The sequence below is a fragment of the Canis aureus genome, chromosome 17 (assembly GCF_053574225.1).
Source record: "Canis aureus isolate CA01 chromosome 17, VMU_Caureus_v.1.0, whole genome shotgun sequence".
Lineage (NCBI taxonomy): Eukaryota > Metazoa > Chordata > Mammalia > Carnivora > Canidae > Canis > Canis aureus.
In genome coordinates this window covers 28,149,038-28,174,942 of record NC_135627.1, presented here as the reverse complement: position 1 = coordinate 28,174,942, position 25,905 = coordinate 28,149,038, and the positions used below count along the sequence as shown (strand labels likewise).

Below are 25,905 nucleotides of genomic sequence, written 5' to 3'. Positions count from 1 at the left end.
CCTTCTTTCTTTCTTCCTCTTCTTCTTCTTTTTTTTTTAATGGCTTTGTAATATCCCATAGTTTGGTTATAGTGTAGTTTATTTAACTAGTGTCTGTTTTGGGTTGCCTAAAGTACTTTATAATTAAAAAGAAAAAATCTGGACATAACATATGTGCCTCTGGATGAATTTTCTAGCATAATTTCAGGGACAAATGCTATTTGCAATAAAGATAGATTCTGAAGCATCTAAATGAATGTTAGAAAAAGATCTGTGAGAAAATGTTAAAACTTGCCAAGGATTACTCCTGTGAATTCTTGCAGATGTAATTTTGACAACAATTTTTAAAGAAAGAGTGAATAACAGAGATGTGCATGCAACCATTAAAAACTAGGAGGGAAATGGAGTAAATAATCTGGAAATCAAGCCTTTGTTATCATTCTAACTTTTTCCTTCTCATAATCTACTTTGCTCTTAAAAATCTACAATTTACACAAATCTTTAACATTTGATTTCTAAATCTGAGGACAGCTTTCAAATATAGTGGTTAAATTCTTGAATATAGTAGCACCACAAATCAAGAATATACTACATTTGTATCTTGAAGATTTAGAATAGTACGAACCAAAAAAAAAAAAAAAAGGACAAACTATATTTGAGAAAACTTCTCTTAGATCATTCATGATATTTGTGGTAATTTTATCTGAAGGAGAATTTATATTAAAGGTGTAATCAAATTTGTTTTTAATGCCCAACATATCAAATATTCTAGAAAATGTTTAGTTGGATTTCTACTGAAAGTATTTTGTTTTTATCATAGCTATTATAGTTTTTCATTTTTCCATAGTAGTGATACTTTGCACATTTATTTATGAATATATCCTTGCTAAAATGTGAATTATTTTAATGATTGTTTTGTCTTATTTATTTTTACCACTCCCCATTTCAGGCACTGACCTAAATCAAGTCATCAAAAATGGGTTTCATACATCTTTTTGGAGCAAGAACTAGAAATTGTATATGATGAAAGGTTTTAACTACCATTAAAGAGAAAAAGAAATGGCGTGGTTTATTTTTTAAGTGTGCACTCACATACACACACACACAAAGTAGTAGAGTTGAAAGGAGAGAAAAAAGAGTAAAAGTTCATTGGAATCCTGTGATTTATAGGAAAAGGCTCAGCGAGCTCACATAAAAACCAAAGGGGGGAAGTGGTCGGACATTGGGTCAAATCTCCATTCAATGTTGTGTAATAAAAGGCTGACTGTAGCCTTTCAGCCTTGCTTCTAGTCATAGACAATGGCAATTGCAGAGCAAGACTAATAACAGGATTTAGCATAAATCCGCCACAGGAAGTGAACAGTTGTACTAGCAAATAATTAGCCAGGAAACATTTTATAGCAGCATCAGGATGCGTCCGTGAGCTTTCAGACTCTCAATGCATTTGTGATCATGAAAACATAATTAGTTCTCGGTGATTGTAATTTTTGTGTGTGTTTGTTGAAGGATAGTTCTTTTCCCCTCCTTTCTTTTCACAAGCAGGCCTTATTTTTCCTGTCCTAATTTAGCAGCCCCAGCGAGGGTTTTGAAGTCTCAAGGGAGGGGTTTCGAATGTTCTCTTTTTTCTCCTGCTGATGCTTTTTTATTGCAAGGTGGATGGTGTTTATTTTGCACGGCTAACAAGTGAGTTCAAAGCAACACGTTGCTCTTGAACTCCTGCCAGATTCCCAAAGCTGAAAGCCCCCCTGCCTGGTAGAGCCGACCTGTACTATCAAAGCCTGATTAATTTGCAAAGGAATGTCAAAATGACTGGTGCACCGCATTTTCCACCACCCGCTTCATTTGACACTTAAAGGAAAGCTAAGTGGGAGTGTAAAAGGAAGGAAATTCATTCAAGGCAGCACACCCTATAATGTGAATTAATTTCACAAGAAAAATGGGAGCTCTCTGCTGAGTACTTCCCGTTTTCATCTTCTTTGCTCTTTCTTTTAGCTACTGTTTTCGTAAGGGCTGCTAATAAACATTATGTTTCTGTTCTCACATCATCCATATTAAGAGTAAATGCTGTCATTAGACTTGGCTCTGAAATTCTTTGTGTCAAAGTGCTTACATGAGGCTGCTTCATCTGATTCAGTCACACCACTTAAACAGCAGCCCCATGAAGACAAAAGCTTGGTTCAGGCCAATATTTTTCTCCTTTCAACGCTTAAAAAAAGCCACTTCAATCAGAACCAAGAAATCTGTTTATGAGCAAATACAAATTATTATTGGAGAAGGCAAGACTGATGAAACAAAGTCTTACACTGAATTTCTGAAGGTATAATTCAGACGTGATTGGAAATTCGATTCAGCTTACATATATGTATTGATAATAAAACAAACGTCAAGTAAATACAAGACTTCAATTTCACTTACTCAGATTTTAATCTGTATCTTGATTGCCTTTTATAATCTCAAACTTTATTTAAAACTTGTACTGAAAGTATGATATTGGCATATTCTTCCCAAGTGAGACCATCTACAAATCATTTCCCTTGGCACAGACCCTAGAACTCTATTTAAGCCTATACCTGATTATTTTCCCAGTGCATTTGCATGAATTCTATAGATTGCTATTATCATCACCGCGGTGAACAGTAGTAATCTCACCTTCAGATTGTCCCCCTTACTTGAGTTTTAACTATGCATTTCTTTACTGTTACCCTTTGCCCTACACTTAACTCTGTACATCAACATGACTTATCTCTACTATCAGAATATGAGGTAATCTGGAGGTGAATCTTCTGGCAATGCCTCAGTTGCTTGAGAGTGAGCTACTGGGGTATGGTCATGCTGTAGTTGTCTAAAAGTGAGTGCAGGTCAAACTGAGTGCCGTGCTGCACATAGAGGAAGGCTGTAATGCCACAAACCCAGATTTGGATTACAACTGAAGCACTTAATAGTTATGTGGCCAAGACTAATTAATGAAACTTTCAAAGCCTTAGCTTCCTCATATGGACAATAACGTTAATAATAGTCCCTACCTTGTGGTTTATTGTGCTTGGTACTGTGCATGTCAAATAGGAAGCACTCAATAAATATTAGCTATTGCAAAATCATAGCAGTTTGGAAATTCTATGCTGCAAGAATTAGGAATTTCCTCAAGTGGGCTTTAAAAATAAGAAACTCCTGATCTAATGGGACAGGAATCTAGAATTAAGCCACACTCCAGGTTTGGTGTGACCAAGTCTTCAGTTTTGTCTTGGCATTTCTCTTGGCCCTCTTTTTTGGGTTAATTTCATCCTCGGGCTGGCTTCCCTCATGATTGGAAAGAGCTGCCAGCAACAACTAGGACAGTCATCTCCTTTGTTCAGTTCAGCAGAAGAGATAGGAGATAAAAGTGCTTCCTCAGCCATAAAATAAAACTTCCCCTTGTAGTATGACTGAGGGTACCTTAAGCTCTATACTCATCCAATGTGGCGTGATGGCAGTCACCATGTACCCCGATTGTTTTAAGCCTGGTTTTCCAGGCCTATTCCTAGTAAGGGGGAAGAGAATTTCATGATGACATATACCAATGAGGATCTCATCCTGGAGCTGAAGATGGAGGTCATCTTTTTCTGAGTCACATGAGCTGGAGGCAGAAGGGTGGATGAATAAACCAAGTTGGAGTTCTATTAGGAAAACTGAAAGGAATGATGGGGTCTATCAGTTAGTGCTCCAGAACAGAAATAGTACACTAAACTGTGTAATTTAATAATATTCTAATTATAAAGGTGAAAGCAGGATCTTTCTTTTAGTTAGCAACAGACAGGAGCTGTTCCCATTTCTAAGCCTGAAGGAAGAGGGAGAGAAGTAGTGCTAGAACTACATCATTTCTATTTTTTTCTACAAAGAATATGTACAATTTTTATAACCAAATAAGGTAATAGTAATTATTTTGTAAAGGCTGTTTTTATGGAGTTGTGTTAATTTTCTATAAAATTTACATATACCAACTTATTCTGTACTGCATTTGATCCTTTTATTTATTTATTTTTTTAAAGATTATTTGAGAGAGAGAGAGCCTTTGTGGGCAGGGGGAGGGGCACAGGAAAAGAGAGAGAGAGAGAGAGAGAGAGAATCCTGAAGTGGACTCACTGCTGAGCAAGAAGCTCAACACTGGCCTGATCCCAGGACCCTGATATCACAACCTAAGCCAAAATCAAGAGTCAGACACTTAACCAACTAAGCCACCCAGGCACCCCAATATTTGATCCTTTTAAAGATAGATGGCCCTGAGATAAGTAGGAAAAAAATGTTTTTCTGTTTAATTAATAAGGAATAAAAAGTACCCAATGCTTTTCTAAGAGCCTTTTTTTAAATCAGGAAATTGCTTAATATTATTTAAAATCACCAGTTACAAAAAAAAAAAGTAAAATAAAATAAAATAAAATAAAATAAAATAAAATAAAATCACCAGTTACAGTTTAAACTTCAACTGTGCTTAAAGTTCATGTAAGTCCTGGTTGATTTTTATGGGCCAGCAATGGGACAGCAAGATGAAAAAGATAATGCAGTTATCTTTAAAGGGCTCATGAAAATGTGAACAAAGGTGAACACAGACATAGATGTGCACATACACAGACAAGGCTGAATTGGGAATAGGATGGGCATTCAAAAGTCAGAGAAGAGGTCAGAACACAGAATGGCATTTTAGTGGAACTTGAAGGCTGAGTAGTAGATCATGATACTACTGCATGCTATTCATACATGATGTGCTCAGGAGATACTGTTAAGTTTGGTGAGGACTTAGGCAAGTGGGAAGGTGTAGAAGGAGATGAGCCTGTATTTTCATGTTACAAAGTTGGGCGTAAGCTCTGTACCCAGTGAAGAGGTATTACCAGGCTTTTATTTATTTATTTTTTATTATTACCAGGCTTTAATCACCAAATTAGATGATCACAGATTTTCATTACAGAAAGAAAATCCTAATGGCACTAAAGGAGGAAATTAGAGACAGATAATGTTTTCAGGAGACTCTCTAAGACAGAAAGAGCAAAGGGCCTGGTCAGGATCTTAGCATGGAATAATATAATAAAGGGGACCCATTTGAAAGATGTTTCTTGGTAAACAAACAGATTGGATGAATAAGGGCTTGGGATAAATTGAGGATGCTCTGCTTTCCCACTCAATCCATGCTTCCTGAGAGATGTCCTTCACCTATGGCCAGCTATCACATATCCATTTATATTTTCCAGGCTTATGTCTTTAGGACGGATGCATGTCATGTCGCATGTATCTGTTATAATCAGATGGATGTCCCATAAGCATTTTAAAGTCAACAGATGGGATTAAAGCAGAGATTATAAACTTCCCTTCCAAATGTATTTCTAGGTACACTCTGCTGCTCAAGAGAGGTGGCACCTCTCTGGAGACTCCGTGAGTCTTTCATTTGCCTCCACCCTTCCATTTAATCACCAGGTCTGGGTGACTTTTACGCTTGAAATATATTTTTCTAAATTTGCCCTTGCCTTTCTGTCAATACCACTGCTATCTCAGAGTCATCCATTTCCTTAAACACCCCTCCTTCCTTTATTCCATCCAGTTCGTCCAAACCTCCTTCCAGTTTTGTCTCCTAAAGAGTCATTCATTTGTATCAGGCCATCACCATTGCTTACTTTTATTAAAGTGATAATTATAATAATGCTTTTAATCTCATCAGTTCAGTTCCTCAGCTAATTTTACCCACCTTATTAAGGGATCTATCACCAGCTCTTCTGCTTCTGGTTCAGGCCACCTTGCCCTACCCCCTGGTGAGCCATCTAAAACACAATCTGCCCGAGCCACACGTCTGCTTACTGTCTGTCACCAACGCTCTGAAGGCCAATATTTGTAGCAGGGCTGACAGTGTTCTTGAAACCTCTGCGTCCTTCTCCCACCAAGTCCCAGGACTCCCGGTTTCACGAAGTAGTTTCTAATTACATACATTAGCATAACCATAAATACAAGTTTCCAAAATCAAGGCTATTTAGTCATTTCCTGTTCTTTTATGCATAACCTGTGGTTCTTCAATACCTCTAATTATTGAATTAGAATATATTACCACATTCTCTACAGAGCACACAGTAGTCCAGTATTCTGGGATAATGATAATTACAAATGTAGTTCTAGAGTCCTGTATTGAGATCCTGAAACTTTAATGGCATTTCCACAATTGAATTATGTAACAAGTACTATGGCTCAAGTTTATCTGGTTTATTTTTCACCTTGGCAAATAATACTAGTAATAATGATGTTGATGATAGCCACATGGATTAAAGACCAGCAATGTCCCAGCTGTTGTTAAATATAGTCAACAGTGAGGGAGTTGGGGCATCAAACCCTGTGCAATTGAAAAGCTGCATGTAATTTTGACTCCCTAAAAATATACCTGTTAATAGCTTACTATTGCCTGAAGACTTATCAATAACATAAGGAGTTGGCAGGCAACCTATTTTGAATATTATACATGTTACATACTGTTTCCTTTTACTAAAGTAAGCTAGAGGAAAGAAAATGTTGTTAAAATAAGAAAGAAGGGATGCCTGGGTGGCTCAGAGGTTAAGCGCCTGCTTTCGGCCCAGGGCATGATCCTGGAGTCCCAGGATTGAGTCCCACATCAGGCTCCCCATATGGAGCCTGCTTCTCTCTGCCTGTGTCTCTGCCTCTCTCTCTCTGTGTCTCTCATAAATAAATAAATAAAATTTTTTAAAAAATCAGAAAGAAGAGAAAATGCATTTACATTGTTCTACTGTATTTTTTGAAAAGAAATTTCATATAAGTGGATCCATGCAGTTCAAACCCATGTTGTTTAAGGGTCAACTGTACTTTATCTTCATTACCTCAATGACTAAATCGCAGAAAGCCTCAGATTGTTCCCCAAAGCAGTAATGCCAAAGTGAAGATTCAACTCCAAATTTTCTGATTCCAAGATTTGTTTTCTTGCTACCAGGAGACAACATTTAACAAAAGTTTAGGAAGTGTATGAGTAAGTACTTTAATCATAACCAAGTATATCGTTATCTTTAATTCTGTGCTTAACTTCCTGCCTTATTTTTACCTATTTGTGTGAAACAGTTGGCTAATGCTCAAATATTTACAGTAATGTTCAAAGGATAGTAACATAATATCTATAACTTTGCACTTGGCTGTAGAATTCCCACTTAAATTAATTGCATGTCCAAAACAAACATCAACTTTAAACATACCTGAGCATCTGCCTGTGTTGATCCTCACAGAAGTTTCTGGCCATTATAAACTTCCTCAAGGGAGACTATCTACTGCTCTCCCCCTATGCACATCAGGTTAGATCCCCTCCTTGTATAATGCTGTGACCCTTCATCTGCTTCTACCATACAATTTTTTAAAATTATACTTTAATATGTTTTTCTATAATTATTTCTTCAGGAATATCTGCCACAGAGAAAACAAAAAACCCATGACAGGAGGCAATTGGTCTGCCTTCTTCTTTATTGTCACCCATCATCTAATCCTGTGCCTGGTATGTTTGCATCTATCAGAGGAGTGGATGCATGTGCGAAACTACTGAGGAATACAGATATGTGAAAACCCTTTCAATGTTAGGAATCAGCAAACATGGATCACAGGAACTGAGGAATGGGAGCTGTTGAGAGAGGTAAATGTTCAATTTCAGAGGACCACAACTACGATGTTGAAGAGTTATAAACAATAATTAGCAGGAAGTACAATGACTAACACAGTGTGTTGATGATAAGAGTCTTACGATGGAAATAGTTAATGATTAATTTGGTTACAGTAAGTTCTTAGTTATATAAACTTGTTTTTTTAATGGTTTGACTGAACAATTCAGAAAATTCTCCTGTTAATTACCACATATTTTTTACTTACTGCTTCATAGATAAAAACATTAACCACATTTAAGCTTCCTCAAAGACACCATTCCCCCCATTGCTCTCTTGTATAACTTAAATATCTTTGCACTTATGACATAAACGTCCTTTGCAGGGATGCCTCGGTGGTTCAGCGATTGAGTGCCTGCCTTTGCCTCAGGGAGTGATCCCAGTCCGGGGATCAAGTTCCACATCGGGCTCCCTGTGAGGGAGCTTCTCCCTCTGCCTACGTCTCTGCCTTTCTCTCTGTGTGTCTCATGAATAAATAAATAAAATCTTTAAAAAAAACAAAAGGCCTTTGCAGTTACAACTCTCCATACAACTTCTGGTTTGGCTGGTGTATAAAATGAAATTAGGGAGGAGAGTGTGATCCAAAATTAAACAGGAGGCATTACATTTTCTATATAAATGGTGCTCTAGTTCAGTGTATGGCTGAAAGGAATGGCACATGTACAGAAGACCTCACTCAGTTTACTTCAAAAACTAGCCAGTCATAAATTGAAAAACGTCTCATGGAATCCAGTAACTTAATCTTTTAACTGGTGGGACTCCTGGGTGGCTCAGTGGTTGGGCGCATCTGCCTTCAGCTCAGGTCATGATCTTGGAGTACCAGGATCCGGTCCTACATGGGGCTCCCTGCAAGGAGCCTGCTTCTCCCTCTGCCTATGTCTCTGCCTCTCTCTTTCTGTACCTCTCATGAATAAATAAATAAAATGTTTAAAAAATTGTTTTAGTCTTTTTAACTGGTACCTTTTTATCATCATGTAGGAACCAATGATTCTAGGAAAAAAAACTTGTGAAAAACATAAGCTTCTCATGTAGAAAATCTATTGCTAGAGTCAAAGCCACTAAATTATGTGTATGATCTACAACAAGGCAAATGTTTTCCAGGCCCTATGGTGATTTATCTTTATAATGCCTGATTGCCTATTGTGGTAGCCAGCCTCCCAAATGACTTCCAGTGATCTTCATCACACCCATATGTAGTTGGAGTTCACACCCATATGTAGTCCCCTGTCACATCGTATCAGGGCAGATTTGTGACCAACAGCATACAACAGAAGTTATGGTAGATCCCTTCTGAGATTAGGTTACTAAAAAGACTATGGTTTCTTAGATAATCATGCCTTCTTCTTCTTCTCCTTCTCCATCTCCTCCTTCATCTCTTTGTATCTGTCATCTGGAATCTCCCACTTGCCATTAATATTAAATCAGCCTATGAGGAGGTTCATGGCCAGAAACTAAAGTCTCTGGCCAACAGACAGTGAGGAAGTGAAGTCTGCCAATAGCCATGTGAGTGAACTTGCAATTAGATCCTTCAACCTTGTCAAGACTCAAGATGACTACAGCACCAGCTGGTGTATTGACTGTAACCTCTAGAGAGAGACCCAGAGCCAGAACCAACCAGGTAAGCTGCTTGCAGATTTCAGACCCTCAGAAATTTGTGAGATAATAAATGTTTTAAGCTGCTAAGGTTAAGCATAATTTCTTATACAGAACCTAATTCAAGAAATCCTTAGGAGGGTGAAATAAGAAAAAGAGCTTAGAAAAATGATAATAAAAATGCTATCCAACAGCTAACACATCATCATGGCTAATTCCACCTCCCATTAACTCTAATAGTAGACAGAGTGTCTCAAGTGTCTAAAGAGAGATTTCAGTATAACAAATTCAGCTATGAATATGTTCTCCTCAAATCTCATAAAATAAAAGAAATATCACAAGCTGTGTTCACTATTATAGACAAACTAAAATTTATTTTGTTCTGTTTTCATAATGAAAATTAACTGTAATAATTTGTTTTTATAAGAAAATTTTTTTTAATGTTTACTTTTCCTCAATAAAGATATAGTACTCTTCAGGACCAAGAAGATAATCCTGCTGGAATAAAAAAATACTAACGTTATATTCATAAGTTAGCATTCACTTTAAAATCGATCCAGTGTGTGACCATCTCATATGTAGAGCCAGAGATATCCCCCAAGAAATACTTAACTTTTAAAGAAGCTAACATCTTGGGATCGTTCTTCCAAACTGAAACTAGTAATATCCCTAATAGTCAGCCTGTAGGAAAAAAGAAAAAAAAAAAAAAAGAAAGAAACAAACATACTTTATCTAAAGTAACTTTGGGATGAAATATTTGATAGTAGTTCATGCTTTATAGCTTTAAATTCCAGGATTAATATATTTCAGAAATTATTTAAACTCCAGGATTAATATAATTCTAAAAGTAGTTAAAACTATTTTGGCAAGAGATGGCCCTCAAAGATATTATACTTCATTTAGGACTTATTTGCCACAAGAAAAAAAGTTTTAAAAGATACATTTAGAAGAAGTACAATGTAATAAATAAAGAAATGAAAGTGCTTTATAAAGCTGTATAATATCATATAAATAACAGGTATTATAATATTGGCAATTACGAAAGCAAACCGTAAAATGCATTTGGGGGAAAACGTGTACAGTGAGAAAAATAAAAGCTACATAAAAGAATGAGGGAGGAAATTTAGACTCAGCCGTGTCAAAAGCAATGTGCTTCTTAACCACTGAAAAAAAGCATTTCCATTAGCAGGACAGATTTAAGTGGTTTAACATTGGAAGACCATAATCTTCTGAGGGACGGAAATCTATGAAAAGATCTGTGAATAATAAAGGAATTGAAAATAGAATAAAGGGCAGAGGGAGGACAAGGAGAAGAAAAATGAGTAAAAGGATGCTTCTTAACAATATAATTTGAATTTAAAACTCAGAACATCTGCTTTTATAAAAATCTGAGTGTATTAGCTTATAATAATTAGCATCTTCAATTGCAAGGAAGAAATAAAAGGACTATTAGAAGAAAAAAACACACCATCTTGAGGACAATAAAGTTTTCTCTGATTCAAAAGGGGAGCTTCTTACAGTCCAGTAGCAGCTGTATGTACATCTTTCAAAGGGCATTCTTCTGAAGGAATTTAGATCAGACAGTCAATTCTTTTTTGGTAATAAAAAATTGTATCTGTGAAATGATATTTATTCTCTATTTGACCTTCTTTTCCAATCTTACCATCATTTAAGAACTTTGCACAATAATAAGAATGATCTTTTCTGTTAAAAAGTTAAAATTTTAATTTCATAGGCTCTTCCAGCCCATCAAAGTATTGTTAGAAATACTCCTTTTCTAAAAAAGAAAAATCAAAAGTTTTTGACTTTCCAGTTTTATTTTTCACTTAAGGAAATAAATTCTTCTCTTGGTAATAATTACTAACAGAGTATTTCCTTTCTGTAATGGCAACTTTTAAGTTGTATTTTCTAGGAATTGTGTGATTTATTTTTATTAATTTCTGGGAATAAAATACATTACTATAAATTTCCTTAGATTCTGGGGAAAAAATACCTAATAATAATATTTACTTCCGGAGAATGTGGTTTTTCCCTTCTTGATGTAGCAAAATTCTATTGCCCTCAGACTCTTACTGGTTTTCTACATCTACATTATATTCATCTTTGACTTTATATATATTAAAATTATTACTTTCTAATTTGTTTTTACAAATTATCATGTTTATAATATGCCTGAATCTCCTTCCATATTTCATAAAGTTTAGAAAAGCAACAAGCTTTTCTAGGATTTGAATATTTTGTGATCACATTATTTCTTATGTGCCTCAGGTTGGCATAATCTGGAAAAAAAGACCTCATTAGAAGAAAATTGCAAGACAGAGCAATCTAACCCATGAAGTGCAGATGCATAAAAGTTTTGTAGTTCTTCACTCTCATCATTCCAGCCAGGCCTACAGATTTCTAGCTATCCTACTTAATGCAATGACCTGAATTGTCTACTTTACTATCCAAATGATTGGTGGTTACTTGCCAAACTACAACTTTGCTTTAGAACGAACTCCTGAAGTATAGTGGAGAGTTAAAACTACTATCAAGATAATTCAGTGCAAAAGAAATACACTGAGAGAAACCTGCCTTATTTTTTTTAACTTTATCAAGATTGATACTGTCTACAGGGATGAAACTCATTGCACAGTTTTTTTTATTTTACCTTCATAGACACTTTCTGAAGTCTAGACTAGTCAGGTCTGTGGACTAGAACTGACTTCATCCTGCTATCTAATACTGACTTTAACTGCCTCCTACCAAAATTTTTCAGAGGCATATATATGTTAACACACAACAGAGATGGCTTTTCTGTTATCTACATAACTCATTGTGAAGTACTTGATGGAATAGATTTTTGAAAGCTTGGTTGACAATTGACAAAGACAAGTTATTTTATTTACAATGCATAAGATCATGTATAATTCCTTGCAAGAGGATTTAACATTCCATCTAAACAATATTTGATAGGAAAATAGATTGTGAATTTGTACGTGTGTATTAGGAGTGATAAAATTGATTTTTCTCCTCCAAGCTCTATTTTCATCAATGAAAGGAAGTCACTAGTTATTTAAACATGAAAATTATCTTGATATATTAATGATTTTATAAACCTAGAAGTAGAATGACATAAAAAAAAGATAAGGACTTACATGTAATCCTTATCTTTTATTTACATGTAAGACTTACATGTAAGTCTCCCAGAGAATAATTAACCAATCATGGTCTCAATGTAAGTTGTTAGTTTTATAAAAATACTTATTGTATGAATTTTTTAAAATTTTAATTCATATAATAAAGCTTACTTTAATGTAAACTTATGTGTTAATATAAATCCTCACAATAACCTTTGAGTGAGAACAATTATTATCACCCCACTCCTTCATTAGATATTAGTAGCAGTCACAAGAGGATGCCCACAAATGAGCCATCCAATGCTGATCCTTCTTGGCACATGGTAAATTAGGTACAAATGAATGATTTTTTTAGTTGAAGAAATGTGTGCAAAAGTGATCTGTTATCTCTGTGAAAAATATTAAGTATTCATGTAAGACTCTCAGTGTCCCTTTCCACTGCCTTAATAACATTGGAAGCTCTTATCAGGATGGTATTTTCAATAACCTGAATCCCAGAGTGATTACCATGAGTAAAGATCCCCTGAAGAACAGCTTAAACATGTAAAATAATTGTGGTGGGGAAAAAAATGTTGTTTTCTGTTACTGAGACTTGGAGACTTGTTTGTTGCTGCACCATAACCTAGCTTTTCCTGACTGATACACCAATTACATTTTGTCACTTACCATTTTTAGTCTGGAACACATAAAGCTAATTTTATTTGTTTTAAATAAACAGTTGTAAGAGAAGTGATAAGCAAGGAAGGAAGAAAAGGAGAGGGAGAAATACCTTTATGCTGCTATTGCTTCTTCTCACCTTTTCCTTCTTTCATTTTCCATCTTCCTATGATCAGTCTTGAGCTGATGAGTCTTGAGTGCTGAGTCTCTTGAGCATTTTAGAGACTCAGGGACAGAAGTGGAGAGTTTGTTTCTGGATATGGAAAAGAAACACGGAGACTTCCCATTTAGGACTAAGTCGAAATATTCTTATTTGCTATGATGGAAAAAAGAAAACCCAGCAGACTCTAGAATATCAAATATCTTCTCTTTCCTACTATCAAAAACTCTGAAAAATTAACTTGAACCATGTGAAATTAGTGTTCATATGGGTCAAGATGATTAAGTAATGGTAAAATAACTTCAAGATAGTCACTTGTGAGCCCTTCATATAATATTGGAAAAAATACTAATTTCATAAGATGTAGTTAGGAATCACTCAACTGAGAAGGTGGGTAAAGGAGATTCTTTCATTACTATTATTTCCAGAAACATATGCTATTCCTAGAATATTGATATCTCCATATAAGCTTGTTATCGTATTATTGTTTTGACAACTCTGTGACCTAGGTTAGATAAGGATTAATTTTTCCTATTAGTGAGGAAACTGAGGCAGGTGATGAGACCAAGGTCACACAGTAGAATTAAAAAGAGGTCCCAGGTGATCAGCACAAAAACATCATGTAATACCCAATATAAAAGATTACATGCTATCTGATGGGACAAAGACGTTTTATTTTTAAGTTATGCATAATGCCAAAATAACAATTTTATGTAAATAGTCTCTTCCAGATAAGAAGAAAAATGCAAACCAATTATTTACCGAAGTCTAGTTGTTTCAGTGAATTAACTAAATCTAAGTACAAATGATTTGCTATTTAGATCCTATGTCAGCTTTGTAAATACATACTCCCTCCTTCCTAAACTGTTCTTGAGACAGCTTCATGACCTGAAATGTCAATTTCAATTTAAAATGCTCAAAATTAAGTATAAATTTATGGGGCATCCTAGATCTGAGCCTGATAGGTTGTATTTGTCAGTCCCACTGTAGTCTTGCTAATTTCATTTTCATCACTGTTTTCCAAGACACACATTATCTTAGTTCTCCTAATCAGGGCTGCATTTTCTTAGTTTCTTTTGCTAATTTATCTTCATCTTTCTAACCCCTAAATGTAATATGGTCCAAAGGCTCTTTCTTAGAACCTCTTTTTATTTCTAACTGTATTCATTCTCTAAATGGTCTGCATTCTCATGACATTAAATGCTGTATATAGACCCACAAATCTCAGCTGCAATCTTAACTATTTCCCTGAACCTCAGACTCATGTATCTAATCATCTACTCATCTTCATCATTTGTGGGTTTCACAGGTATCTCAAGATTAAGATGTCAAAAATCATATTTCTGATTTCCTGCCAAAATGTTCCTCCTACATGATTCCCCACCTCTCCAGTTGTCTCAAGCTAAAAACTTTGGAATGAGCTTTGATTTGTCTTTTCTCATACCTCATATCCAAACCTACAGTTCCATCATTTCTTACAACCCTACTACTTTCCACCTCTACCCATTTTGAGCCACATTATCTAACATGCGGATGTCTGTAATTATCTCTTAATTTCTTGTTAAACAATGTTTGGTGTGTTTACACCATGGGCATGAGCATCACTTGGGAGTTTGTTAGAAATGCAGAATCTCAGTCCTCATCTTTGATCTAGTAAAACATAATCTACATTTTAACAAGATTCCCTGTGATTTATATGCACAATAAATTGTGAGAAACTTCATCCTAATTGGTCTCTCTGTTCTTGCTCCAGAACCTCTATAGTCCATTTGCAACACAGCAGCAACCAGAGTAATCCTTTTAAAATGACGAGATTAGTATTGCATCTCTGCTCTGCTTAAAACCCTTCATATCTTACTACAAGTAGTAGCCAAAGTTTTCACAGGGGCTGACAAAGCACCTGCATACCTGGAACCTGCTACCTCTTGGCACTCAATGCCTACAGCTCACATTCATTAAGAGCATGTTGATTGGATATGGAAAGTTTCTAACTCTTCTGGGCAATTCCTTAGTGATCCCCTCAATATATCTTACTTCTACAGACAGGTAACTTTATTCTGAATGTGGGTTTAAGAGTCCGTACATTTTACTGAGATACACTGAAACATATGTAACTATACAATGGCTGAGATTTGCATCAAAATAATATGAGAGGAAGAGAAGCAGATATAGGTATAGATGAAACAAGATTGGCTACAAAGGAAGGTAGTTAAAGGTTATGAGAAGATCACTTGTTTCCCTATCAATTTTTGTGTACGTTTGAGATTTGTCATAAGCAAGTTTTTTTTTTTTTGAGATTTTATTTATTTATTGGGGGGGGGGGGGGGCATGTGCACCGGCATAAGGAAGGGCAGAGGGAGAGAGACAAGCAGGCTCCCTGCTCAGCATGATGTGGGGCTTCATCCCAGAACCTTGGGATCATGACCTAAGCCAAAGTTAGATGCTTAACTGACTGAGATACCCAGGCACCCCTGTAAGCAAGTATTTTTAATGTGTATAGATTATAGAGAAAACATAAAATCATTTGTTAAATCTATTTTCTTCTTTTTCTTGATAACAGAATAAAATTATATGATGTTCAAGTTTAACTTTGGTGGCAACAATGAACAAGTAAGTCAAGACAATACTTTAATAATTATTGTCCTTTGTGCTTATGATTTTGCCTCTCCTTAGGTTTGTGTAGATAATATATCCTTTATTATTAAGGATAAATAAAACTTTATTATATAAAGTTTTCTAACAGCAGATCATTTTAATGGAAGATTCTATCCCCTGTGAAATTAGAACTATAACTACTTTGACAGAATTAAACTTTGAGGTTTAATTATAGTTTCTTCTGGAAGAGTACTGATATCCTATTATTTAATAAGTAGTATTAGAGTTTCTCATTTATTTGACTATTTTCCTGGCAGAGTCTGGCACATAGTAGACAGTCAACAAATATTAGAGGAGTAAATGAATAAGAGAATAAATGAATAAGTAAATTAATGGTGGTGATTCTTAAAAATAAAATCTAACCTAGTTTTTCCAGCTGTCAAAATTGAGTCATGACAAAATTATCCTTTCTCAAATGATTATATCAGCAAAGGAATGTGAATTTCTCACCTGGTTAGGATTGTAACCCAATATTTGTTTTAGGCTACATTCTCTAGATAACAGATTCTAAGGTATATATTTGCATATAGAAAGTTTGTTGGAAAGTACATGAGAGAAAAACATCTATAAGAGTGAAGAAACAAGGACTCAACAAAAGGAGAAACAGAACGGGGAGAGGGAAGTGACAGAGGCCTCAGCCAGTCCTACCTGCAGTTCTGGAGCTGGGTGGCCCTTCAGAGTCCCAAAGTAAGGCCTTTGTAACCCATGTACAGAGCAGTAATTACCTGCAGACTGCCTCTAGGGCGTTCCACGGAGGGCAATGCTTAGGGAGGGGGTTAGCTGTGAGCAGTCAAGCTACAACCTTACTATAATATTCATTTTCACACCCCATAGTGGAAATTTCATCCCCCCAAAAAATGTTCTACAATTATTTTCTTTCTACTCATTTCTCCACGTGACCTTTGTCTCTACCATATACTGAATCTTTTCTGTATAAAAGAATATTGAATTCACTCTTTCCATTTTCCCCTTCTCTTAACCTGTGAAATTTGCTTTTCTTCTACTTTAAGCCTATTTTTCCTTAACCCTATATATTCTTTTTCCTTTGTATTTTATTTTAAGACTTTTTTATTGTGGTTAAATATACATAAGATAATATTCATCATCTTAATGATTCACAAGAATACATTTCAGTGGCATTTAAAACATTCACAATATTGTATAACTATTATTATTATCTTTACCCAAAATGAAAACATTTGCTCATCCTCAGCAAAACTCTGTATCCATTAAACAATAACTCCTTCTTCCCACTTTCCCTCAGCCCCTGATAGCATCTTTTTTTCTGAATCTATGAAGTTGCCTATACTAAGTACCTCATATAAGTGGAATCATTCAATATTTGTCCTTTTGTGTCTGACTTATCAGACTTCAAAGCATAATATTATCAAGATCTATCCATGTTGGGGCATATATCAAAATTTAATTGATTTCCAAGGCTGAATAATGTCTCATTTTATGCACATACTACATTTTTCTAATCCATTCATCTGTTGATGGACACTGGGTTTTTTTCTACCTTTGGGCTATTATGAATAGCCAAGGAGACTGCACCATTTTAAATTCCCACCAGAAATGTATGAGAGTTGTAATTTCTCTATATCCTCACCAAAATTTTCTATTTTCTAATTTGTTTTTGCTGTTGTTGTTTATTTTTCCTTGTTACCATCCTAATGGGTATGAAGTAGTATCACATAGCGGGTTTATTTTTTTTTAATATTTATTTATTTATTCATGAGAGACACAGAGAGAGAGAGAGGGAGAGAGAGAGAGAGCCAGAGACACAGGCAGAGAGAGAAGCAGGCTCCATGCAGGGAGCCTGAAGTGGGACTCGATCCTGGGTCTCCAGGATCAGGCCCTGGGCTGAAGGTGGCACTAAACCGCTGAGCCACCTGGGCTGCCCACATAGTGGATTTAATCTGCATTTCTCTAATGAGTAATGTTAAGTATTTTTCATATACTTTATTGGCTATTTGCATATCTTCTTTGGAGAATGCCCTATTCACTCTTCTAACATGCCAATCCCTTTCTGGTCCACATATCCTACTGTACTTGGTTGTCTAGTTTTCTAGTCTCTTCACCCCATGATGCACTGTTCCTGTCATGCGAGTCCAAAATCCTTTGCTACTCCCCTAATTCATTTTCTCTACATTCAATACCAGGCTGAGAAGTATAGATTAGAGAAAGCAAAAAACTCTATTGACTGTGGCCATGTCAAATATACGCTATTGAACTTCACCCTAGTATTCAGTGCTGCTCATCATATAGGTGATATGGGTTGTTTGAAAAAGATAAGTAATTTACCACTTTTTTAAATTGAAATTATTTGTGATCTTGTCTAATTATGCCTGACTTGGGGGTCTTATAGGAAAATAATTATATTTCAGACATATTTATCTCCCCTTAATAACTATTGAAATTCTTTGAACATAGAAGGCACTTAGTAAAGGTTTGTTAATAAATGAAAGAATGAAAATTGGGTAGGAAGTACCAAACGTGGGGTGCCTGGCTGGCTCAGTTGATAGAGCATGCAACCCTTGATCTCAGGGTTGTAAGTTCAAGCTCCACGTTGGGTGTAGAGATTACTTAAAAATAAAATTAAAAAAAAAAAATACCAAACATAAAAACTATCTCATACTGAACACTTTTTTTTTTAAGATTTTATTTATTTATTCATGAGAGAGAGAGAGAGAGCAAGGGAGAAGCATAGACACAGGCAGAGGGAGAAGCAAGCTCCATGCAGGGAGCTCAATGTGGGACTAAATCCCAGGACTCCAGAATCACACCCTGAGCCAAAGGTAGATGCTTAACTGCAGCACCACCCAGACATCCCAATCCTTTGGCATTTAAATCTAGGGGGTTTTATGAGATAGTTGGTGGGCTATTTTAATCTGATTAACCCTCCATGCACCTGTCACCCAATCAGGTTTTGATCCATGTGCTCATCTACCTCAGATAGTTGTTTACATGAGAAAGGTTAGAGATCTCCTTTCAGGGTGGTGTAGAATAACAAATGGAGTCTTTTCCTTTTAAGGACAGTTTCCTCTTAGGACAGGGGCCCCTTGCCCTTGCCTGCCTTTCTTCCAACTATCCTCTGTTAGTGGGAAATCCTGTTGAGTGTTGTAATCTATGTATATATGTGCAAGTGTGAAGGAGGAAGAGTAAAAAATATATATATTTAGTTATCTCCTTAATTAGTGACAACATTCAATAAATTGGAAGATTGGAAGTTGGAAAGGGAAAAACTAAGGAGGAACAAAATTTGAAAATCACTGGAATTTCAGAAACAAGTACAAATTACACATGTCCCATGATAGCCAACAGGGTGGAAATCAGGACTGTGACGTAAAAGGTCATAAGAGAGGTATGTGGAATTTAAGAAACAAAACACAGGATCATAGTGGAAGAGAAGAAAAAATAAAACAAGACAAAATCAGAGAAAGAGACAAACCATAAGACTCTTAGTCACAGGAAACAAACTGAAGATTGCTGGAGGAGAGGGGGGTGAGCTATGAGGAAAGTGGGTGATGGACTTTAAGGAGGGCATGTGATGTAACGAGCACTGGGTGTTTTTTTTATTTTTTATTTATTTTTTTATTTTTTAGCACTGGGTTTTATATCAGAGTGATGAATCACTGACTTCTACCTCTGAAGCTAATAATACATTACATATTAATTAATTGAATTTACATTTTAAAAAATAAATAAAATGTACAAATGGGGAAAAAATGTTATCTGAGAGGTATAAAACAATAAAATTATAGCCATAGAACAGAAATTATTAATAAAAGGTTTTTAGGAGGGGAAAAGGAATTTGACAGATTAGTCAACACTTTCTCATAAGTTTCCAGCATTGATCTGCAGTATGAGGGCCAGAGCACAGAAATCGGTTGTATAAAGTTGCTAGTAATGGGGATAAAGGAAGGGAACATAGTAAAAAGTCAAGGAGATGAGAGATATTAGAGCACCAGTGAAGAAATTACTGAACTCACTACTGGAGGTCAAGGATGTTTATATGACTTTGTGGATTAGAGCACTCTATTCCCTTGAACTACCTACCATCTTAGGATTTCATGTGAGGGAAGCAACTGGATGTGGGGGCAGATGGGCTTTTTCTTTTTAAACTCTGATAAAGCAGCCAATCAAATGTTTTAATCTAATTTAATTTAATATTTTATTTATTTATCAATGAGAGACACACAGAGAGAGGCAGAGACATAGACAGGGAGAAGCAGGCTCCCTATGGGGAGCCTGATGCGGGACTTGATTCCAGGACTCCAGGATCACGCCCTGAGCCAAAGGCAGACACTCAACTGCTGAGCCACCCAGGCATCCCCATTTATTTTATTTTAATTTATTTTTCCTCCCAGGCAAGATTTTTTTGCTTAGGAGAGATGGTGTAAAGCTAACTGATAAGAAGAAATAGCTAAAAGTATTTAATTTTTTCTATTTTTAAAATTCTTTTTTTATTTTGAAACAGAAATAGAAGATGAAAGCAATTCATATTAAGAGTCTTATAAGTTGAAAACATGTGTAAAGTGGCTGTAAAGAACAATTCAATAGAAATGGAATTGCCAAGTCATAAGAGATTCACAAATTGCCCTCAATTGGGCTGCTGAATTGATCTGTGGTCTCCACATCCACAGAGGAGGATGTTTGCTGTCCTTGGCACAAAAGAACAGTCCTATCCAAATTACTATATCCAACCCTCAATACGTTCTTTTAAGGAACATTGACATTTTGTACACCAAGAGGGCAATAATGGGTACAATGAGAAAACTAGAGTTTTGTAGCTTAAAACAACTCTTGAAATATTTCAACAAATGGTCACTAGGGAGAAAGACATTTGTCTCAGTGCTGTAGTGGAGGAGTGGAGGATTCTGCATATTTCATTTGACTTTAAAAATCATGTTAGAGGGATCCCTGGGTGGCGCAGCAGTTTGGCGCCTGCCTTTGGCCCAGGGCGTGATCCTGGAGACCCAGGATCGAATCCCACGTTGGGCTCCCGGTGCATGGAGCCTGCTTCTCCCTCTGCCTGTGTCTCTGCCTCTCTCTCTCTCTCTCTCTGACTATCATAAATAAATAAAAATTAAAAAAAAATCATGTAAGGGCTCTTTGTTCCTCCCCATTCAACAGACAGCTAAATCTTCTAGTGCAATGCCAGCTGCATCCCTGAGATATGATGGTGAAGGTTGAAGTAAATGGATTGGGCCATATTGGGCACCTAATTACCAAGGCTGTTTTAACTCTGGCAAAGTTGATATTGTCACCATCAATGACCCCTCTTAATGACCTCAACTACATGGTCTACGTTTCCAGTATGAATCCACCCATGGCAAATTCCGTGGCACAGTCAACGCTGACAATAGGAAACTTGTCATCAATGGAAAGCCTATCTCCATCTTCCAGAAGTAAGATCCCACCAACATCAAATGGGGTGATGTTGGTGCTGAGTATGTTGTGAAGTCCACTGGGTCTTCACTATCATGCAGAAGCCTGGGGCTCAGCTGAAGTGTGGGGCCAAGTGAGTCATCATCTCTGCTCCTTCTGCTGGTGCCCTCATGTTTGTGATGGATATGAACCATGAGAAATATGGCAACTCCCTCAAAATCGTCAGCAATGCGTCCTGCACCACCAATCACTTGGCCCCTCTGACCAAGGTCATCCACAAAAACTTCAGCATTATGAAGAGACTCAGGACCACAGTCCATGCCATCACTGCCACCTAGAAGACCATGGATGGCCCTCTATGAAGCTGTCATGTGATGGCTAAATGGTTGTTCAGAACATCATCCCTGCTTCTACCAGCACTGTCAAGGCTATAGGCAAGGTCATCCCTGAGCTGAACAGGAAGTTCACTGGCATGGCCTTCCGTGTCCCCACCCCTAATGAGTCTGTCGTGGATCTGATCTGCTGTCTGGAGAAAGCTGCCAAAAATCATGACATCAAGAAGGTGGTGAAGCAGGCATCAGAAGACCCTGTCAAGGGCATCCTGGGCTACACTGAGGACCAAGTTGTCTTCTATGACTTTACCAGTGACACTCACTCTTCCATCTTAGATGCTGGGACTGGCATTGCTCTCAGTGGCCACACTGTCAAACTTATTTCCTGGTATCACAATGAATTTGGCTACAGCATCTATGTGGTGGACCTTAAGGGTCCACATGGCCTCCAAAGAGTAAGAGCCCCCTGGACCATCAGCCCCAGGAAGAGCAAGAGGAAGAGAGAGGCCCTCAGTTGCTGTAAAATCCTTGCCCCAACTCATCTCCCAACACACTGAGAATTTCCTGACCTCCACAGTTTCCATCCCAGACTCCTTGAAGAAGGGGAGGAGTTTGAGGAGACCTACCTTGTCCTGTACCATCAATAAAGTATATTGTATTCAGCGTAAAAAAAAAAAAAAAATCATGTTAGGTAGCTATTTTAAAATATATTTTTTAAAAGAGCTTTCAGAACTTCTGAGGAAGAGGAGTTGCATTTAGGAGGACCCTAAGAGTTTAGGGATGCAACTAGATAACATAAAATAACCCAGAAAGAGAAATGAAGACTGACAGAATAGACTCCATGGCTAAATATAGAAGCCGCATGAAGACAGAGACATTTGGAAGCTAAAAAGACCAGCAGTGCTGTCCATGGAAGGGAGGGACACTGTGGGCACAGAACCGGAGAGAAAAACACCCTCGCATCAGGCCCCCCAGGCACAGGGAACCTCAACAGGGAGGACATATCCCTATAACATTTAGCTTTGAAAGGAAGAGGGTTTTAATTTCTTGAATTCATTTTTTAAAGATTTATTTATTTATTTGAGAGAAAGAGTGAGAGAGAGGACGAGTGGGGGCAGGGGCAGAGGGACAAAGAGAGAATCCTCAAACAGAGTCCCTTCCTCTCTGAAGCCTGATGTGGGATTTGATCCCAGGACCCTGAGATGGTGACCTGAGCCAAAATCAAGAGTCAATTGCTTGGGCAGCCCCGGTGGCCCAACAGTTTAGCGTGCCTTCAGCCTGTGGTGTGATCCTGGAGACCTGGGATCAAGTCCCGGGCTCCGTGCAAGGAGCCTGCTTCTCCCTCTGCTTCTCTCTCTCTCTCTCTCTCTCTCTCTCTCTGTCTGCCATGAATAAATAAATAAAATCTTAAAAAAAAAAAAAAAAAAAGAGTCAATTGCTTAACTAACTGAACCATCCAGGCACCCCTAATTTCTTGAATTATTACAATCAGCTGGGATTTTTAACACCTGGAACTTTAAAAATCAGTAGGCTTGGCTCTGGGACAGCGAGAAGAATGTAAAGCCCCCACCCTTAAAGAGATAGCACAAACAAACAGCCCCAGAGAGATACAGCACAGAAATAGCAGTTTGAAAAACAGCTGGGGTATACAGGACGATTTGTTAACTAATCTCAGAACCTATCGGAGATGACCAGGAATCATTGGGAGACTTTTCCAAGAACAAAGGAGTTGACAGGGACCATTTCTCTCCCCTCTCCCCCAGCCTGGGCACACGGACACTTACAGAAACTAGTGCTGTGCCTAATTTGCTAACTGTGCACTCCACCCACATATTCCCCTGTGATACTACCCCCTCCAGTATGCTCTTGACCAGAGTCCATCCAAAGTGATGCCATAGGCCTGGCAGTCTGTAAGCAGCCCTGACAGGGAGCAGCACCACTCTAAAGTGATTCTTGCCCCAGGGAGAGGGGAAGATTACACACATTATTTTGATTGTAGCCCTAGTATTGGGCTCAGAGCAGACAGCTGGTCTGACTACAGGCTGCACTGACCAATGAAAGCTTCTCAGGGGATGACACAAGGAAAGCACCTTGCAGTCCAGTGCTACTGAATCTCTGGCAAATGCCTGGTCTGACTCAATTCAAGCCAAGGTAGTACCAGATTGGCTCACTAGCAACACAGGGACAAAACTGTGCCCACAACAGGCAAAGAAAAAACATTGCAGACAACTGGATTGCAGGTAAAAGCAGCTCAGCCACAATAGAAGGGTGCATGCAACACACATGGAGGTTCCCCTGAAACACCAGGTTCTGTTGAACAGGGAACAATTCACTGCAGAGCACTACTTTCAAGAACAGGAGACAAAGCCGACTTTCCTAACACATAGACATAGGGAGTTAGACAAAACGAAGAGACAGAAGAACATGTCCCAAATGAAAAAATAGGACAAAATTACAGCAAGAGACCTTAATAATATGGAGATAAGTATGCCTAATAGAGAATTTAAAGTAATAGTCATAAAGATACTGACTGAACCTGAGAAAGAATGGAAAACATTAGTGAGACCCTTAGCAATTAGAGAAGATAAAAAAGAATCAGAGATGAAGACCAAAATAACCGAAATTAAAAACATATTAGATAGAATAATAGTACACAAGAGGAAGCAGGTTCCCTATAAAATTCAGCCAAGGGATTCACGATAAATGCGTGTCAAGTATAACAGAATATACTTAAAACATGGGGGAAACGGAGTAAAGTATGGATTCAAACCTCAGTGACCATTAACTTAATATAGACTATTATATGCAAAACATGTTATTATAAAAGTGTAATGATAACCGCAAATCAAAAACCAGTAATAGATACGCAAAAAGTAAAGAGAAAGGAATCCAAGTATATCACTAAAGAAAACTAGCAAGCCATGAGAGAAGAGAGCAAGAGTAGGAACAAAAAAGCAATACAAAACAAAGTAACATATCTATCAACAATTACATTGAGTTTAAATGCTCTAGTCGGAAGTCATAGGGGAACGAGATGTATAAAAAAAGCTCAACAGTTGAGCATCTGCCTTTGGCTCAGGGCATGATCTCAGAGTCCCAGGATCCAGTCCCACATCGGGCTTCTTGCGTGGAGCCTGCTTCTCCCTCTGCCTATGTCTCTGCCTCTCTCTCTCTCTCTCTCTCTCTCTGTCTCTCATGAATAAATAAATAAAATCTTAAAAAAAAAAAAAAAAAGCAAGACCTATCTATAAGCTGCTTACAAGAGACTCATTTCAGACCTAAAGACACTTGCTTATTAAAACTGAAAGGCTGGAAAAAAAATTTATCATGCAAATGGAAGTGAAAACAAAGCCAGGTGGCAATATTTATAAGGGGAAAAATAGACTTTAAAACAAAGACTGTAACAAGAGACAAGGACTTTAGATAATCATAAAGGGAACAATCTGATAGGAAGATATAACAATTGTAAATATTTATAGACCCAACATGGGAGCACCCAAATACATCAAGCAGCCAATGACCAACTTAAAAGAAGTGATAAAGAGCACTTGGTTGGCTCAGTTGATTAAGCATTCAACTGTTGATTTCAGCTCAGGTCATGATCTCAGGGTACTGGGATTGAGAGCCCCACATCAGGCTCACTGCTCAGTGGGGAGCCTACTATTCCCTCTCCCTCTGCCTGCTGCTCCACCTGCTTGTGCTGTGTGTGTGTGTGTGTACGTGTCAAATAAATAAAAATAAAATCTTAAAAAATAAAAATAAATAAATCGGGCTCCATGCTCAGTGCAGAGTCTGCTTGAGATACTCTCTCTCCCTCTTTTTTTGCCCCTCTCCCACTCAAGCACACTCTAAATAAATAAATAGAATCTTTTTTAAAAAGGAAGTAATTGATAGTCATACAATAATAATAATAGGGAATTTTGCTTTGAATGACATGTTGGACCAGATGGATCTAACAGATATATTCAGAACATTCCATTCTAAAACAGCAAAATACACATTGTTTTTGAGTGCACATGGGACATTTTCCATAATAGATCACATATAAGGCATATTAGGCCATTAAACAAGTCTCAATAAATTCATACCATACAGCTTTTCTGACCATAATGTTATAAAACTAGAAATCAACCACAAGAAAAAAATCTGGAAAGAACACAGATACATGGACATTAAATAATGTGCTACTAAACAATGAATAGGTCACCAAGAAATAAAAAAGAAAGTAAAAGAAATACATGGAGACAAATGAAAATGAAAACACAATGGTCTAAAATTTTTGGGATGCAGCAAGAGTAGTTCTAAGATGGAAGTTAATAGCAATAGATGCCTACCTGAAGAGGCAAGAAAAATCTCAT

General features: G+C 37.1%; 2 long non-coding RNA genes across 3 annotated transcripts in view; both read left to right on the top strand.

Annotated features, from left to right (window-relative positions):
* LOC144287491 (uncharacterized) overlaps positions 1-8,534 on the top strand; it is an 86,536-nt gene extending 78,002 nt beyond the window's left edge. For both annotated transcript variants that reach the window (XR_013355277.1, XR_013355276.1), the window contains 2 exons: positions 7,387-7,615; positions 7,966-8,534. This is a non-coding gene — a long non-coding RNA (uncharacterized LOC144287491). The remainder of the gene's footprint in view (positions 1-7,386; positions 7,616-7,965) is intronic.
* A 548-nt stretch (positions 8,535-9,082) lies between these two features.
* On the top strand, positions 9,083-25,187 carry LOC144287490 (uncharacterized). The gene is made up of 3 exons (XR_013355275.1): positions 9,083-9,258; positions 15,730-15,779; positions 21,144-25,187. It is a non-coding gene; the product is annotated as an uncharacterized LOC144287490 (long non-coding RNA).
* The last annotated feature ends 718 nt before the right edge of the window (positions 25,188-25,905 follow it).